We start from the raw sequence: 10187 nt of genomic DNA, 5'->3' as shown, positions 1-10187 counted from the left end.
TTTAGGGCTTTATTTATGAGTTTCCGTTATGCTGCCGCCTTCTTTTTTTTTTTTCCTTCAGACCTGCGCAGCCCAGCAAGGAGGCCGCCTAGTCACTGTCGGCCTATGGCAGCTTTGCTGAGCTGCTGTGGACTGCGCCCCGCTGCCGAGTGAACTTCCCTGCAGTCCTGTTTATATGGGTGTAGTTAGAACTGCTTTGGCGATGGTGGCCCGCCTCTGTTGGGGCGGAGTCTCTGCTGTGGCGGGTTGCCTTGGCAATGGCGGGCTGCCTCAGCAATTGCGGGTCGCCTTGGCAATGGCGGGCTGCCTTGGTAATGGCGGACGCCCCTCCCCCACAGAGCTGGACCGTCCGGGTTTCAGCTGCGCTTGCTGTGAAACTCTCAATCCAGAGTTTCTGGTTGCTGTTCTTTTGTGGGGGTGGGGCCAGCCGAGCCTGATCGCCTGGCTCCCTGCCTCAGAGCCTTTTTTAAGTTGGTGGTCCAGTCGCCTGTTGAAGAGGCACCGGGGTCTGTTTGTTTTCCCCTGCGGCCACTCACTGCGCTGGCTTAAACAGCAGCACTGAGGTTTGTGGCGCTTTTTTTTTTTTTTTTTTTTTGCCCTGGAATCTACTGTCCTGGTTCTCTGCTCAGTCCCCTTTTTGAACCAGCGTATGGGCGACTTCCCGTGGCTCCAGTCGCCAGCCTAAAGGGCCCCCGGACCTGTGTATTTTGTACGGAGAACCGCGGCTCCGGGGCACCGACAAAGCAGCCGCGCGGGGCAAAGCAGCGGCCCCGGCCGGCACAGCCGCGCTGGCCGAAACAGCCACGCTGGCGACCCTGGAGTTCCTCTGCCCGGGAATTTCCTAGTCTGTGGGCAATAAAAACGCGGCGTCCACTCACCCTCTGCGCTTTCACTGGGAGCTGCAATCCTGAGCTGTTCCTAAACGGCCATCTTGGATCCGAGGCCAAATGTATTTTTTTAAAAAACATAACATCCTTCATAAACATTAATGTTTATGCCGTCATTTAAAATGTTTAATAATGCAGTAATTTAAGATATACTTTTTAAAGATGTGAATAATCACATTAAAGACTTAATATTTCATGAAGAAGTTGAGAAACAAGTTGAAAATTTATTGCTCCATAGTTAATTAGCATTTTTTTTCAATTAATTTAATTCATTTCTCTTACTTTGGTGTTATCCTTTTCATTTGTTATGATGTTTTTAGTTATGTATAACTTTTGTGCTTTTCTTGATGGATATCTGAGGAGCATGTATTTCATTATTCTTTAAAATGTTTAAACATGTCTTATTTTCTACTATTTTATCTTCCATTTATTTAAATTTCTGTTTCAAAAATTCATTAGAAATAGCCCTTTCATTCCATTTTCAACTTATTTTCACCTCTATTTTATATTTTCTATTCATTTTTTTCCTTGTACTGACATCTAAGTATTGATTATGGTTCATTCTTTTACTCATATTTTAGCTTATATTTTTTACTTTGCTTGTACACCTCTAATTTTTGTAAACATTTCTAGTTACACATATCTTTTCTATACCTAATACACTACTTTGTAATTCCTTAAGACCTAATTGTATAGGTGTGCTCTGGTTTTGTTGTTGCTATTTCTGAATGACATTGACTTCAGTGCACTTCATTTGGAATATTTAAAATATTAGATTTTGTTACATTTGACAGGCCTTAATTGATGTGCTGTTCAGTGGTTCGGGTTGAGCTTTGGGTTCAGTTGAGCTTTGGGTTACAGAATTTTCTTCCACCGGGGATTGTCTTGGATTTTTCTGTTTCTCCTTTAATATCAACCTGGAAAACATTTGAATTAATTTATATTAACTTAAATATTTCTGTGCAAAAGCTGTGTACAAAAGCTCCAAAGTAACAGTGGGCTGCCTTCCTTCAGAATCAGCCAAGGCATAGCCTGAGGAGCTTCGCTGTTTATCTTCCTTTGACTGCAGGCTGTGTGTCCTAGGTCATTTTTCTTAGACTTGTGGAACTTTGAGGCTTTTGCTTCAGTTAGGCTGGTCAGTTTCGTCTCTTCTCTGGTGCTGTGTAGCATTGTATTTACACCTGAATGCTGTTAAAACCCAACAAAGGATGCCCCTATTATGATGGCACCATCATGGGCTGCCCCACCCTGCCAGCTGTGCTGTCATCCTCACTCCTTCCTGCCACCTGTGTTTCTTCACTTTCACTTCCACACTTAGGAATAATTTACACAGTTGAGCACACATTCTGTTGTCTGGCATTTATTGTGGTTTGCAGTGGAAAAGATTTTTAGAATATGTGGATTTTCAGAGTATTTCCAGAAGCCCAGATAGCCACACTTTACCTTTGGAGAAATTAATTCTCAGAATACTGCATGCACTCGCCTTTGTTGTAAGGAGCATACATTCCCAGCAAAAGCTCTGATTTTTTGAAGTAGGTGTTGTGTGTTATTTCCAGGAGAATACAGCAATAATGATAATGTTACTTAATGATTCAAATATGAAATGCTGTTATGCCTAACATAAGGACTCCATGTGATCATGCCTTTTGGCTGAGGAGAGTACTCCTGTCTTCCTGAAATTATTGATAATTAGATTCTAATTGCCAATAAGTCAGAAAAATTAGGAACACAAAATTTCAATCTTCTCAGGAGCACTCCTCTTATTAAATTTGTATTTTTACCTTTATTACATGCAAAAGTAATGTTTTTAGAAAAGTGTTTAATGCTTTCCAGATGAATAGATTACTATTATTCGTTATCATTTTACTGTTAATTTTTAAAACCTGAGAGTTGGAAGTATCAATACATCTTTCAATATACCTTAGTGGAATTTATTAAATTTTCATGGTGTCCTTTAGGAGGTTGAGGAAGTTATTTCTATTGCTAGATTTCTGGGAGATTTATCAGGAATGAGTGTCAGACTTTGTCAGATGTCCATTGAAATGATCATGATTTTGTCATTTATTTTATTAATATGGTGTATTATACTGACTGAATTTTAAATTTATATTTGTAAGATAGTTCCACTTGATTATATTGTCTAACATTCTTTTCTAAAGTTTTTTAGTTCTTATTAGAAATGAGGCCTTCCTCTGTCACCAAGGTTGGGGTGTAGTGTCACAGTCATAACTCACTGTAGCCTGAAACTCCTGGGCTCAAGTAATCCTGCCAACTCAGCCACCTAAGTAGCTGGGACTACAGGTGTGCACCACCATGCCAGGCTTGTCTAACAATTTTGTGTTTCTGAATCTACTTTGCTGGAGTTTTCAAATATTTCTGTCTTTGTTCATGAGGGATAATGGTCTGCACATTTATTTTCTTGTGATCCTTTGTCTGATTTGTTATCTGAATAATACTGGCCACAAAAATGAATTCATATTTTCCATCTTCCCTGTTTTGCAAGTGTTTGTGAAGGATTGGTTATTCATTAAGTGTTTAATAGTATTCACTAGTGAAGCTATCTGAGCCTGGATTTTCTCTGTGTGGAGAGTTTTCATTTGCCTAACCTATTTACCTGTCATTTGAATATGTATATATTCTATTTCTTCTTGAGTTTGATTTTACAATTTGTGTATAGAAGGAAATTCGTTTCTAATTTGTAGTATTTCATGCTTCTAGGTTTTCATGGCAGTGGAGATGTAAAAATGAAAATAATGTTGGGAGAAGAAAGCTGTGGACAATTAATGAATAACCCAACATCTGTTGTAGGAAGAAGAAGGTTATTATTCTTGCTGCACTTAATACTCATATTTATAGTGTGAGACAAATGTAATGTTGTGTCTAAATAGAACTAAGAAAATATGCCATTTGTCTTAGTATTTAATCAAGTTGGAAGTCTGAGCCTACCTCCTCTCTTTTATTATGATGTAGGCAGGACACCAACATAAATTTGAATAAGGAGAAACAAAATGTTAGCAAATGAAGAATAATATGAATAGGTTAAAATGTGATAAAACAGAGTGGTAAATATTTACATAGAATCCATGATGTATTAGCTACTATTTCAAGCTATTTGCACGTACAGTTTTAATACCAATGACATTAAAATATATAACACAAACATTCATATAAATAAAAATTACAACATTGAAAATAATATTTGGTGACACTAAAACTGTCCTAGAAATACAATTTTATATAACACAAATTATTAAATTTTAGAAAGTTTGATTACTAATCAGATAAACAAATGATTAGCCTTATTAGGCAGTAAACAAGGCATACACATTATTTTCAAATTCCAGAGACAAATATTTTAAACATTGAAGTTTAAGAGCTAAAAATGTACCACTGACTGCATAGAAGTAGATATTCAATAGGTAATATTTTCTAGGCACTGTGAAATTACACCAGAAGATGTGAATTAGAATATAACCCATAAATAATATCTAGCCACATAAAAAGTAATTGAAGATCAATTTAAATAACTATTGGATTAAGAAATCCATACTGAGCTGAATTTAGAGGGTCAGTGAGGATCTAAAGAGGAAGCATTGATACTGGGGCCCAAGGACCTGGGATTACAGAACAGATTCTACCAGTGCTAACTTACTGCTTCAGGGAAAACATCAGTTCCCTTCATGTGCAGGCCCTATTCATGAAGAAAGGAATTAGAACTTCAGAAATGTGTTCAAAATATATTTATACTTTGACATATTAATGAAACAATCACATTCTACACATAACTACTCCATATGGAATATTGGGGAGGGAGTGTTCCAAATAAAGAGACCAAGGATTTCTTATGAGAACTCAGTGTCTGCTAGAAAATATCTAAGTAAAATATTTTACTTATATAGACAGTGTGGATGTTTATGGATCAAAAGTTTCAAGAATCCCTAAAATATACACTGGAGATAAGGAGAAAATATCAGAATTCCTCAGGACCAGAAATGAGGCAAGAAAAAATTCAGAGGAGTTGTAAATGTGAAAAGTCAATGGCTGATCACAAAGAAACATTGGCAATCTTGTGCCAGGCCAACTAGAATAAATACATAAACATACAGATTAAAAATAGTTACAATATTAGATCTCCCTGATATGAGAACTAAATTATAAAGATTGAAGCATACAAAAAAATAAGCTACCATTATTTAAGCTACCAGAATAAATTAGATTACACATAAATTTCCAATATTGAAACTGTCACAAATGTTTAAGTCAATACAGTGGGAAAATATGAAACCAAAATAAAATGTTGAAAGAGCAAAGAAAACTTTAAAGTTGACGAGCATATGTGAAAAAAGCCAAGGATAAGTTGAATAGCTGAAAAATAAGGTATAGAATTTGATTTGATCATACATCCTATGGTTTAACTATTAACTTTGTAAGAGTTACTGAGAGGAACAGTGCACTGGGAGATGAAGCAGAAAGAATCTATAATGAAAAAGGTAAACTGACATAAAAAATAAATACAGATATATAAAGGCTAGAAAAGGAAGGAGGGAAACATTCAATTACTTCACTGGAATATGTAAAAAGAATAAAACACAACAATCAACAACTAATAATTTTATAAAATAAAATTTAAAACCAGATATGAATCTTTTAATTCAGACATGGTAGTGTTTAAAAATAAATAAATAAATATAAATATTGATGTGAAAATAAGAAACTACTACTGCATAGTAAAATATGGAAGGGAAAACGAGAAATATGTATATCTGAAAAAAATTGACTTCACATCATAGGTGTTATTTATTATATGGTTAAAATTATCACAAATGACATCTTTCTTTAATCCATTCAATGTTTTCTTGATTTTTTTTACTTTTTTATTTTTTAGTTTCCAAGAAGCTAAACACTCAAAATGTTATCTTGATTAGTTGTGTCATAAACTTTTAAAATTACAGTCACATTATTTTGTACATCAAATTATATATAGAGATACACAATCATACACACATGCACACAGAGAGAACACCAGCACATTCATAATCACCTGTATAGAATGCCCATTATCTATACTACTATAGTTCTGGGGAAAACTATTTAGAAAACACATTTTGTAGCTCTAGATTCTCTTGCCTAATATTCATCAACCAGAAGGGTGATAGTCATACAAAAATATCTCATGAGTATTTGTATATCTGAACTAAAGTAAATTTTATTTGAAAGAAGAGAGTCAATAAATAAACAAAAATTAAAAACTGAACAGACTCCCTCACATCACAGCACTCAGACTGATTATCTTCTTAGTCTCTCTATTACATTTTTAAAAATATATATTTTACTGCATTTTAGGTTTTGGGGTACATGTGAAGAACATGCAAGATTGTTGCATAGGTACATATATGGCAATGTGGTTTGCTGCCTTCCTCCCCATCACCTATATCTGGCATTTCTCCCCATGTTATCCCTCCCCAACTCCCCAACCCCCACTGTACCTCCCCTAGTGCTCCCCTACAGACCCTAGTGTGTGATGCTCCCCTCCCTGTGTCCATGTGTTCTCACTGTTCAACACCCACCTATGAGTGAGAACATGTGGTGTTTGATTTTCTGTTCTTGTGTCAGTTTGCTGAAAATGATGGTTTCCAGGTTCATCCATGTCCCTACCAAGGACATGAACTCATCGTTTTTTATGGTTGCCATATGTGTATATGTGCCACATTTTTCCCTATCCAGTCTATCATCGCTGGGCATTTGGGTTGGTTCCAAGTCTTTGCTATTGTAATGAACTTTCGTGTGCATGTGTCCTTATAATAGAACAATTTATAGTCTCTTTTACATTTAAGGAGCCTTGTAACACATTAGGCCAAACTTGTAATTCAAGTTAATATTCTTATTTTTGAGCCAGCTGATCATCCACCTTTATTTCAATTGCAGCCTTAATTCTGCGTTGAAATAAAGGCATGTGTCACATGCCCTGACACATCCCTAGGCCCTGGGGAAAGACACAGGCGTATTTTATGGCATTATTTCACTTACCACAGGGCTAATTAACTACATCTCTTTAAAATAATCCTGGCTCTGATTGAGTTTTCTTTCTATCCCAGAAAAAAATGTAAATTTTTTCAATCTCAAGAGAAAATTGCTAAAATCCAGCTCACAATGTTAGAGGACACAGACTACCTTTCTCTACTTTAGGACGTCAATAAATTTGGATTAAAATAATTTCATGGTGGTCTTTTTCTTGAGACTTTATACAGGAATACATTCTCATCCTTTGGAAAAATGCTAATTTCTCTAATAGCAAAGATAATTCTCCATATCTTAAGCAAGATGTCTCTGTGTCAGAACCCTTTATAGATCTACAGTTTCACTGAATAATATTGCTATTACTATCTCTTGTTATTGTCCTGGATACATACGTGCAAAATGTACTATATTAGGAAAGTGATTTATATATACTGAAATTTATATAGATTCTTATTATATATATTCTGTGTTTAAGTCGTATTCCATAAAGAAATAATGAAGTTAGATAGAATAACGTAAGTAAGAATTCTAACGTTTTTTTCTCTCCCCATGGGGCAACCAGATTATACACCCTAATTCATGTCACACATTCTGGTGAAATATCGAATGTATTTTTAGTGAGGTTTTTGAGGGCATTTATTCTAAGTCTTGAGGAAAAGTGTTTTTTATAAACTGAAATTGAAAAATAAAATATAAGGTAATTCAGGGAATCCTGGAGGACGGGAGGCAGGAGTAGATTTCAGCTCCAGACAGAGCAACATGTGGAGGCTTTCATTGTGAATTTTAGCTCCAGGTCGACTGCAAGAACAAACCATCAATGCTGAGAGGACCCACAGACCCTCTGAAGGAAGTGGACTGTCCCTGCAGGACCCAAGAAACACCCCAAATACTGTGAGTGCCCCAACTGCAGAAGTGGGAAAGGGAGACCCTCCCCTCCTGAACACATACCCACACTGGAAAAGCTGAAGGTCTATTTGCAGGAAAAGTTTCCAAATTTACCTAGAGCTGAGTCAAATTAGAAAGCTGAGCAAAATACAGGGGTAGAGAAAGCTGCAGAAAGGCCCTGGGAGCTCGCTTGGTCCTCAAGCTGCCCATTCATGCCTGGTACCACAGGGATCCATCGGAAATATATATATATATATATATATATATATATATATATATATATAGATATATGTACTGTGTGCCTACTCAATCTATGGTTGGGACCTATTCTGGATGCTAATACAGTTAATCAAACAAAGATCTTTGCCCTTGTCGGGCCTATAATCTACTGGGGGAGGCATAAACAAGATAGATAAGTATAATACATATTATGTTATATGGTGGCAAATGCTAAACAAAATAATCAAAATTCTCCATGTGTTACTAGTTCATAGCACAGGGTTTAAGAGCTTGGGTCCAGGAGATACACTTGGAGTTTGAATTCTAGTTCTGCAACTTATTAGCCGTGTGATTTTGGGCAGTCTATATTTCCTCTACAAGCCTCAGTTTCCTCATCTGTAAAACATAAAAAGCTTTGTCTGTGTTAAATGAGTTAATACAGCAAAGAACTAAGAATAGGCTGGTGGGGTGTGAGAAGTCACAGACTTCAGGGTTCCTGAAGCTTACTGAGCTCTGAGACTAAGTTTAGGCTGGTGGCCAGGTTGTCACCTCTGGGGTTCACAGGGCTTGGAAGGAGAGAACCTCAGTCGAGATACACCACAGGGGCCTCAGGATCGCAGTGTGCAGCAGAGTGTCAGCACACTTCAGGATTTAAGCCTAGGCGTATCCTGCTTCAGAGCACAGGGGAGCCATTGTTGTTTCACCTTGAGGCAAGCACAAGGTAAGACACTGGCTCTTGATTACACTGAGAGATAAAACAGAGGAATTGGGCTGGGAAATAGTTCATTCATTATATTCTGGGAATAGACAGAGCCTCCATATCAAATTGAGTGGTAATTTATTAAAGGGAAGCCAAGGCAGGGTGTGGTGGCTCATGCCTGTAATCCCAGCACTTTGGGAGTCTGAGGTGAGTGGATCACCTGAGGTCAGGAGTTCAAGACCAGCCTGGTCAACATGGTGAAACCCCTTCTTTACTGAAAATACAAAAAATTAGCTTGGGTGTGGTGGCAGGTACGTGTAATCCCAGCTACTTGGGAGCCTTAGGCAGGAGAATCACTTGAACCCAGGAGGTAGAGGTTGCAGTGAGCCAAGATCATGCCATTGCACTCCAGCCTGGACAACAAGGGTAAAACTCCATCTCAAAAAAAGTTAAAATAAATAAACAGAAGTCATGCTGAGGGCTGGAGAGAGAATACTAGCATCAGATGGGCCTGGATGTTTATTGAAGCTCTACCTTTTACAGTAACTGGGCAAGTTGTTCAACCCTGCTTTTCTATGTAAAGTAGCTATTCCCATGGATGGCTTAAGGGGAGTAGAAGCAAAGGTCATCAGCGTTGATGTATGACTCAACTTAGAGTTGAAGATGAAAAGTGGGGATAATAACACCTGCCTGTACCCTAGTACAGATCATTTAATATTTATTTATTTATTTGTGAAGACAGGGTCTTGCTCTGTTGCCCAGGCTGTAGTGCAGGATCATTGCTCACTGCAGCCTCAAACTCCTGGGCTCAAGTGATCCTCTCCCTTCAGCCTCCCAAGTAGATGGGACCACAGGGACACACTATCACACCCAGCTAATTTTTTTAAAAAGTTTTTTATAGAGATAGGATCTTGCTCTTTGCCAGGCTGGTCTCAAACTCCTGGCCTCAAGCAATCCTCCCACCTCAGCCTACAGGAATTTACAGGCATAAGTTATTGTGCCTGGCCAGATCTCATGAAGTTTAGAGATGACATAGCATCTAGCAGGTAGACTTGCTAAGTGGAGGCCTCTTTTTTGCCTGGTGGATCAGCAGGTTTTGTGTGTACAAATGATGTTTACTGGTCCACCCCTCATCTAGGTTTTTAAAAATGAGCATTTTCTCTGTTCTGACAATAATAAAATAACAGAATCCATTATCTTTTTTAAAAAAGATAATTATATTCAAATTTCTTTTTTTATTTTGAGACAGCATCTCACTCTGTCACTCAGGCTGGAGTGCAGTGGCATGATCATACTTATTGCAGCCTCTAACTCCTGGGCTTAAGCAATCCTCCTGCCTCAGTCTCCTGAGTAGGCGGACTACAGGTGTATATTTCCACACCTGGCTAATTTTTATTATTAGAAGAGGTGAGGTCTCTATGTTGCCAAGGCTTAACCTATTTTTTAAAATGGGCAAAAGGCTTCAATGGCACTTCACA

At 37.7% G+C, this 10187-nt stretch overlaps 1 pseudogene; it reads left to right on the top strand.

The window, feature by feature from the left end:
* Positions 1-202: 202 nt before the first annotated feature.
* The window catches only part of LOC116545279, a 31206-nt pseudogene continuing 21221 nt past the window's right edge, over positions 203-10187 (top strand).

The sequence above is a fragment of the Sapajus apella genome, unplaced genomic scaffold (assembly GCF_009761245.1).
Source record: "Sapajus apella isolate SASKATOON/1434 unplaced genomic scaffold, GSC_monkey_1.0 scaffold253, whole genome shotgun sequence".
NCBI classification, from domain to species: domain Eukaryota; kingdom Metazoa; phylum Chordata; class Mammalia; order Primates; family Cebidae; genus Sapajus; species Sapajus apella.
The sequence above is the reverse complement of the archived record's forward strand: the minus strand, read 5'-3'. Positions and strand labels throughout refer to the sequence as shown.